The following is an 8,524-nucleotide window of genomic DNA, read 5'->3' as shown; positions in this document are numbered from 1 at the left end:
GAGAGAGAGAGAGGGAGAGAGACAGAGGGCGAGAGAGGGAGTGATAGGGAGAAGGAGAGAGAGACAGAGAGAGGGGGAGAAAGAGGGAGAGAGAGACAGAGAGGGGGGAGAGATAGGGAGAGAGGGAGAGAGACAGAGAGAGGGAGGGAGAGATAGGGAGAGAGAGACAGAGAGAGAGAAAGAGAGCGAGACAGAGAGAGAGGGAGAGAGAGAGACAGAGAGAGACAGAGAGAGAGAGAGAGACAGAGAGAGAGAGGGAGACAGAGGGAGAGAGAGAGACAGAGAGAGAGAGACAGAGAGAGAGGGAGAGAGAGAGAGACAGAGAGAGGGAGAGAGAGAGACAGAGAGAGAGAGAGAGGGGGGGAGAGAGAGAGACAGAGAGAGAGAGGGAGACAGAGAGAGAGAGGGAGAGAGACAGAGAGAGAGAGAGGGGGGGAGAGAGAGAGACAGAGAGAGAGAGAGAGAGGGGGAGAGAGAGAGACAGAGAGAGAGAGAGACAGAGAGAGGGGAGAGATAGGGAGACAGAGAGAGAGAAAGAGAGAGAGAGAGAGCGAGGGGGAGAGACAGAGAGAGGGGAGAGATAGAGAGAGAGAGAGAGATAAGGAAAGAGACAGAGAGAGTGAGAGGGGGAGAGATAGGGAGAGGGAGAGAGAGAGACCGGGAGAGAGAGGGGGAGAGATAGGGAGAGGGAAGGAGAGAGAGACAAAGAGAGGTGGAGAGAGAGACAGAGAGGGGGCGAGAGAGGGAGAAAGAGAGAGAGAGATGGGGAGAGATAGGGAGAGGGTAAAGAGGGCGGGAGAGATTGGGAGAGGGAGATAGAGAGAGTGAAAGGAGACAGAGAGAGGGAGGGAGGGAGAGACAGAGAGGGAGAGAGACAGAGAGGAAGTGACAGAGAGGGAGAGACAGAGAGGGAGAGGGAGAGAGGGAGAGACAGAGAGGGAGAGACAGAGAGGGAGAGAGAGACAGAGAGAGGGAGGGGGAGGGAGGGAGAGAGGGAGGGGGATAAGAAGAATACGAAATCAAAGCCAAATACCACGGATGCTGGAAATGTTTCTCTTGCCCACATGTCCGTCCTTGGCTTGCTGCATTGTTCCAGTGAAGCCCAACGCAAACTGGAGGAACAGCACCTCATCTTCCGACTAGGCACTTTACAGCCTTCCGGACTGAATATTGACTTCAACAACTTTAGATCTTAAACTCCCCCTCCCCCCATCCCCACCCGCTTTCCGATCCCCCTTTTTCTACATTTTTATTTTTTATCCACTTATTTTTATGTTTATTCAAATTTTCATGGTTTTATCCCATTTTTTATCTCCCCTTCTATCCCATTTTCTACCTTTTTCACCCCTGCCCCATCCCCCACCCTCGCCTCCCACCCCCCACTCCACCCCATCACCCACCCCATCCCCCATTCCCCACTCCCCACCCCATCCCCCACCCTTGCCTCCCACCCCCCATCTCCCACCCCAACCCCCACCCCACCACTACTCCACTCCCCCATCCCCCACCCCACTCCACCCCCTCACTCCACCCCCACCTCCGCCCTTAAACAGGATAAATTCCATCACATTCCCACTTCTCTTCAGCTATGAAGAAGGGTCACACGGGGCCCCAGACATTAACTGTGTTTCTCTCTCCACAGAGCCTGCCGGACCTGCTGAGTCTTTCCCACATTTACTGTTTTTGTTCAAGAACATAAGAAATAGGAACAGGAGTCGACCATTCGGCCCCTCGAGCCCTGCTACACCGTTCAATAAGATCACGGCCGATCTCCCATGTTTCCACGTCCGCACCCCCCCACCCCCCCCGATAACCTTCGATTCCCTCGCCTAGGGAGAGAGGGAGAGATAGAGAGAGAGGGAGAGATAGAGAGACTGAGAGAGAGGGAGAGGGATAGAGAGAGGGAGTGAGAGACAGGGAGAGGGGGAGAGATAGAAAGGGATATGGGAGAGAGAGAGAGACAGAGAGGAGGGAGAGATAAAGAGAGTGAGGAAGACAGAGAGGGAGATAGGGAGAGGGGGAGAGACAGGGGGAGACAGAAAGAGGGAGGGGCAGATAGATAGGGGGAGTGAGGGGGGGAGAGAGAGAAAAAGTAAGGGAGAGTGACAGAGAGGGTGAGGGAGACAGAGAGAGGGAGATAGAAAGAGGGAGGGAGATAGGGAGGGAGAGACAGAGAGAGAGGATGAGAGAGAGATAGAGAGAGAGCGAGGAAGACATAGAGAGGGAGGGGAAGACAGGGAGAGAGAAATAGAAAGGGAGAGAGAGAGAGAGACAGAGATGGAGAGAAATGGAGAGAGACAGAAAGAGAGAAGGCATTTCCAGAAGGCATTTGATGAGGTGCCACATCAAAGGTCATCGTGGAACATAAAAGCTCATGGTGTAGGGGGTAACATACTGTCACAGATAGAAGGTTGGTTAGCTAACAGGAAGCAGCGAGTAGGCATAAATGGGTTTTTTTCTGGTTGGCAGGATGTGACGAGTGGTGTGCCACGGGGATCAGTGCTGGGGCCTCAACTGTTTACACTTTATATCAATGACTTGGATGAAGGGACTGTAAGGTATGGTTGTCAACTTTGCCGATGACACAAAGATAGGCAGGAAAGTAAATTGTAAAGAGGATGTAAAGAGGCTACAAACGGAGATAGATAGGTTCGGCAAGTGGGCAAAGATCTGGCAGATGGAGTGTAACGTGGTAAAATGTGAAATGGTCCATTTTGGCAGGAAGAATAAAAGAGAAGCTTATTACCTAAATGGTGAGAGATTGCAGAGCTCTGAGGTGCAGAGGGATCTGGGTGTCCCAGTGCATGAATCACAAAAGGTTCCTATGCAGGGACAGCAGGTAATCAGGAAAGCGAGTAGGATGTTGTTTATTGTGAGGGGGAATTGAATACAAAAGTAGGGAGGTTATGCTTCAGTTGTACAGGGCACTGGTGAGAGCACATCTGGAGTATTGTGTACAGTGATGGTCTCCTTATCTAAGGAAGGATGTAAATGCGTTGGAAGCCGTTCAGACAAGGTTTACCAGGCTAACAACAGGGATGGGCGGCCTGTCTTATGAGGTGGGGGGGGGGGAGGGGGTCACTGTGTGTGGATCGGGGGGGTCACTGTGTGTGGATCGGGGGGTCACTGTGTGTGGATCGGGGGGGTCACTGTGTGTGGATCGGGGGGGGGTCACTGTATGCGGATCGGGGGTGTCACTGTGTGTGGATCGGGGGGGTCACTGTGTGTGGATCGGGGGGGTCACTGTGTCACTGTGTGTGGATCGGGGGGGTCACTGTGTGTGGATCGGGGGGGTCACTGTGTGTGGATCGGGGGGGTCACTGTGTCACTGTGTGTGGATCGGGGGGGTCACTGTGTGTGGATCGGGGGGTCACTGTGTGTGGATCGGGGGGGTCACTGTGTGTGGATCGGGGGGGTCACTGTGTCACTGTGTGTGGATCGGGGGGGTCACTGTGTGTGGATCGGGGGGGTCACTGTGTGTGGATCGGGGGGGTCACTGTGTCACTGTGTGTGGATCGGGGGGGGGTCACTGTGTGCAGATCGGGGGGGGGGTCACTGTATGCGGATCGGGGGGGTCACTGTGTGTGGATCGGGGGGGTCACTGTGTGTGGATCGGGGGGGTCACTGTGTCACTGTGTGTGGATCGGGGGGGGGTCACTGTGTGCAGATCGGGGGGGGGGTCACTGTGTGTGGATCGGGGGGGAGTCACTGTGTGCGGATCGGGGGGGTCACTGTGTGTGGATCGGGGGGTCACTGTGTGTGGATCGGGGGGGGGGATCACTGTGTGCGGATCGGGGGGGGTCACTGTGTGTGGATCGGGGGGGGTCACTGTGTGTGGATCGGGGGGGTCACTGTGTGTGGATCAGGGGGGGTCACTGTGTGTGGATCGGGGGGGTCACTGTGTGTGGATCGGGGGGGTCACTGTGTGTGGATCGGGGGGATCACTGTGTGTGGATCGGGGGGGTCACTGTGTGTGGATCGGGGGGGTCACTGTGTGTGGATCGGGGGGGTCACTGTGTGTGGATCGGGGGGGTCACTGTATGTGGATCGGGGGGGGTCACTGTGTGCAGATCGGGGGGTGCTGACTGTGTGGATCGGGGGAGGGGGTCCACTGTGTGTGGATCGGGGGGGGGGTCACTGTGTGTGGATCGGGGGGGTCACTGTGTGTGGATCGGGGGGGTCACTGTGTGTGGATCGGGGGGGTTACTATGTGTGGGTTGAGGGGAGTCACTGTGCATGGATCGGGGGGGTTCACTTGGTGTTCATCGGGGGGGTCACTGTGTGTGGATCGGGGGGGGGTCACGGTGTGTGGGTCGGGGGGGGGTCACTGTGTGTGGATCGGGGGGGGGGGTCACGGTGTGTGGGTCGGGGGGGGTCACTGTGTGTGGATCGGGGGGGTCACTATGTTTGAATCGGGGGGGTTACTGTGTGCGGATCGGGGGGGTCACTGTGTGTGGATTGAGGGGGGGGTCACTGTGTGTGGAGCGGGTGGGGGTCACTGTGTGTGGATCGGTGGGGGGGTGACTGTGTGTGGAGCGGGGGTGGGGTCACTGTGTGTGGATCAGGGGGGGTCACTGTGTGCGGATCGGGGGGGGTCACTGTGTGCGGATCGGGGGGGGTCACTGTGTGCGGATGGGGAGGGGGGTCAATGTGTGTGGATCTGGGGAGGGTCACTGTGTGTGGATCGGGGGGGTTACTGTGTGTGGATCGGGGGGGGTGACTGTGTGTGGATGGGGAGGGGGGTCACTGTGTGTGGATCTGGGGGGGGTCACTGTGTGTGGAGCGGGGGGGTCACTGTGTGTGGATCGGGGGGGGTCACTGTGTGTGGATCGGGGGGGGTCACTGTGTGTGGATCGGGGGGGGTCACTGTGTGTGGATCGGTTGGGGGTCACTATGTGTGGATCGTGGGGGTCACTGTGTGTGGATCGGGGGGGGGTCATTGTGTGTGGATCGGGGGGGGGCTGACTGTGTGGATCGGGGGAGGGGGTCCACTGTGTGTGGATGGGGGGGTCACTGTGTGTGGATCGGGGGGGTCCCTGTGTGCGGATCGGGGGGGTCACTGTGTGTGGACCGGGGGGTGGGGGGTCACTGTGTGAGGATCGGGTGGGGGTCACTATGTGCGGATCGGGGGGGTTACTGTGTGTGGATCGGGGGGGGGGTCACTTGGTGTTGATCGGGGGGGTCACTGTGTGCGGATCGAGGGCGTCACTGTGTGTGGATCGGAGGGGTCACTGTGTGTGGATTGGGTGGGGGGGTCACTGTGTGTGGATCGGGGGGGGGGTCACTGTGTGCGGATCGGGGGTGGGGTCACTGTGTGCGGATCGGGGGTGGGGTCACTTTGTGCTGATCGGGGTGGGGGGTCACTGTGCGTGGATCGGGGGGCGTCACTGTGCGTGGATTGAGGGGGGTCTATGTTTGCTGATCGGGTGGGTGGGTCACTGTGTGTGGATCGGGGGGGGTCACTGTGTGTGGATCGGGGGTCGTCACAGTGTGTGGATCGGGGGGGGTCACTGTGTGTGGATCGGGGGTGGTCACAGTGTGTGGATCGGGGGGGGGTCACTGTGTTCGGATCGGGGGGGTCTCTGTCTGTGGATCGGGGGGGGTTCACTGTGTGCGGATCGGGGGGGCTCATTGTATGTGGATCGGAGGGGTCAATCATCTTGTGTGGATCCGTGGGGGGGTCACTGGGTGGATCCGGGGGGGGGTCACTGTGTGTGGATCGGGGGGGGTCACTGTGTGTGGATCGGGGGGGTCACTGTGCGTTGATCGGGGTGGGGGTCACTGTGTCTGGATCGGGGGTGGGTCACTGTGTGTGGATCGGTGGGGGTCACTGTGTGTGGATCGGGGGGGGCAGTCACTGTGTGTTGATCGGGGGTGGGTCACTGTGTGTGGATCGGTGGGGGTCACTGTGTGTGGATCGGGGGCGTCACTGTGTGTGGATCGGTGGGGGTCACTGTGTGTGGATCGGGGGGGGCAGTCACTGTGTGTTGATCGGGGGGGGTCACTGTGTGTTGATCGGGGGGTGGTCACTGTGTGTGGATCGGGGGGGTCACTGTGTGTGGATCGGGGGGGATCACTGTGTGTGGATCGAGGGCGTCACTGTGTGTGGATCGGTGGGGGTCACTGTGTGTGGATAGGGGAGGGGGGGTCACTGTGCGCGGATCGGGGGTGGTCACAGTCTGTGTATCGGGGGGTGGTCACTGGGAGTGGATCGGGGGGGGTCACTGGGTGTGGATCGGGGGGGTCACTGTGTGTGGTTTAGCGTGGGGGGTGCAGTGTCTAATGGAAAATGGTGTACTGTCTAATGGAACAGGGTGTAGTGTCTAATGGAACAGGGTGCAGTGTATAATGGAACAGGGTGTAGTGTCTAATGGAACAGGGTGCAGTGTCTAATGGAACCGGGTGCAGTATCTAATGCAACATGGTGCAGTGTCTAATGGAACAGGTTGCAGTGTCTAATGGAAAAGGGTGCAGTGCCTAATGGAACAGGGTGCAGTGTCTAATGGAAAATGGTGTACTGTCTAATGGAACAGGGTGCAGTGTCTAATGGGACAGGGTGAAATGTCTAATGGAACAGGGTGCAGTGTCTAATGGAACAGGGTGCAGTGTCTAATGGAACAGGGTGTAGTGTCTAATGGAACATGGTGTAGTGTCTAATGGAACAGGGTGTAGTGTCTAATGGAACAGGGTGTAGTGTCTAATGGAACAGGGTGCAGTGTATAATGGAACAGGGTGTAGTGTCTAATGGAACAGGGTGCAGTGTCTAATGGAACCGGGTGCAGTATCTAATGGAACATGGTGCAGTGTCTAATGGAACAGGTTGCAGTGTCTAATGGAAAAGGGTGCAGTGCCTAATGGAACAGGGTGCAGTGTCTAATGGAACAGGGTGCAGTGTCTAATGGAACAGGGTGCAGTGTCTAATGGAACAGGTTGCAGTGTCGAATGGAACAGGGTGCAATGTCTAATGGAACAGGGTGTAGTGACTAATGGAACAGGGTGCAGTGTCTAATGGAACAGGGTGCAGTGCCTAATGGAACAGGGTGTAGTGTCTAATGGAACAGGATGTTGTGTCTAATGGAACGGGGTGCAGTGTCAAATGGAACAGGGTGCAGTGTCTAATGGAACAGGGTGAAGTGTCTAATGAAACAGGGTGTAGTGACTAATGGAACAGGGTGCAGTGTCTAATGGAACAGGGTGCAGTGCCTAATGGAACAGGGTGTAGTGTCTAATGGAACAGGGTGTTGTGTCTAATGGAACGGGGTGCAGTGTCAAATGGAACACGGTGCAGTGTCTAATGGAACAGGGTGCAGTGTCTAATGGAACAGGGTGAAGTGTCTAATGGAACAGGGTGAAGTGTCTAATGGAACACGGTGCAGTGTCTAATGGAACAGGGTGAAGTGTCTAATGGAACAGGGTGAAGTGTCTAATGGAACAGGGTGCAGTGTATAATGGAACAGGGTGAAGTGTCTAATGGAACAGGGTGCAGTGCCTAATGGAACACGGTGCAGTGTCTAATGGAACAGGGTGCTGTGTCTCATGGAACAGGGTGAAGTGTCTAATGGAACAGGGTGCAGTGTCTAATGGTACAATGTGCGGTGTCTAATGGAACAGGGTGTAGTGTCTAATGGAACAAGGTGTAGTGTCTAATGGAAAATGGTGAAGTGTCTAATGGAACAGGGTGCAGTGTCTAACGGAACAGGGTGCAATGTCTAATGGAAAAGGGTGCAGTGTCTAATGGAACAGGACGCTGTGTCTAATGGAAAATGGTGCAGTGTCTAATGGAACAATGTGCAGTGTCTAATGGAACAGGGTGCAGTGTCTAATGGAACAGGGTGCAGTGTCTAACGGAACAGGGTGCAATGTCTAATGGAAAAGGGTGCAGTGTCTAATGGAACACGGTGCAGTGTCTAATGGATCAGGGTGCAGTGTCTAATGGAACAGGATGTTGTGTCTTATGGAACAGGGTGCAGGGTCTAATGGAACATGGTGCAGTGTCTAATGGAAGAGGGTGTAGTGTCTAATGGAACTGGGTGGAGCGTCTAATGGAACAGGGCGCAGCGTCTAATGGAACTGGGTGCAGTGTATAATGGAACAGGGTTTTCTGTCTAATTTAACAGGGTGCATTGTCTAATGGAACATGGTGCAGTGTCTAATGGAACAGGTGTAGTGTCTAATGGAACAGGGTGCAGTGTCTAATGGAAAAGGTAGTAGTGTCTAATGGAACAGGGTGCAGTGTCTAATGTAACAGGGTGCGGTGTTTAATGGAACAGGGTGCGGTGTCTAATGGAACAGGGTGCGGTGTCTAATACAACTGGGTGCAGTGTCTAATGGAACAGGTGTAGTGTCTAATGGAACATCGTGCGTTGTCTAATGGAACAGGGTGTGTTGTCTAATGGAACAGGGTGCAGTGTCAAATGGAACAGGATGTAGTGTGTAACTGAACATGGTCCAGTGTCTAATGGAAAAGAGTGCAGTGTATAATGGAACAGGGTGCAGTGTCTAATGGAACAGGATAAGGTATCCA

Source organism: Cetorhinus maximus, unplaced genomic scaffold (assembly GCF_964194155.1).
Source record: "Cetorhinus maximus unplaced genomic scaffold, sCetMax3.hap1.1 HAP1_SCAFFOLD_203, whole genome shotgun sequence".
Lineage (NCBI taxonomy): Eukaryota > Metazoa > Chordata > Chondrichthyes > Lamniformes > Cetorhinidae > Cetorhinus > Cetorhinus maximus.
This window is presented reverse-complemented; position numbering follows the sequence as displayed.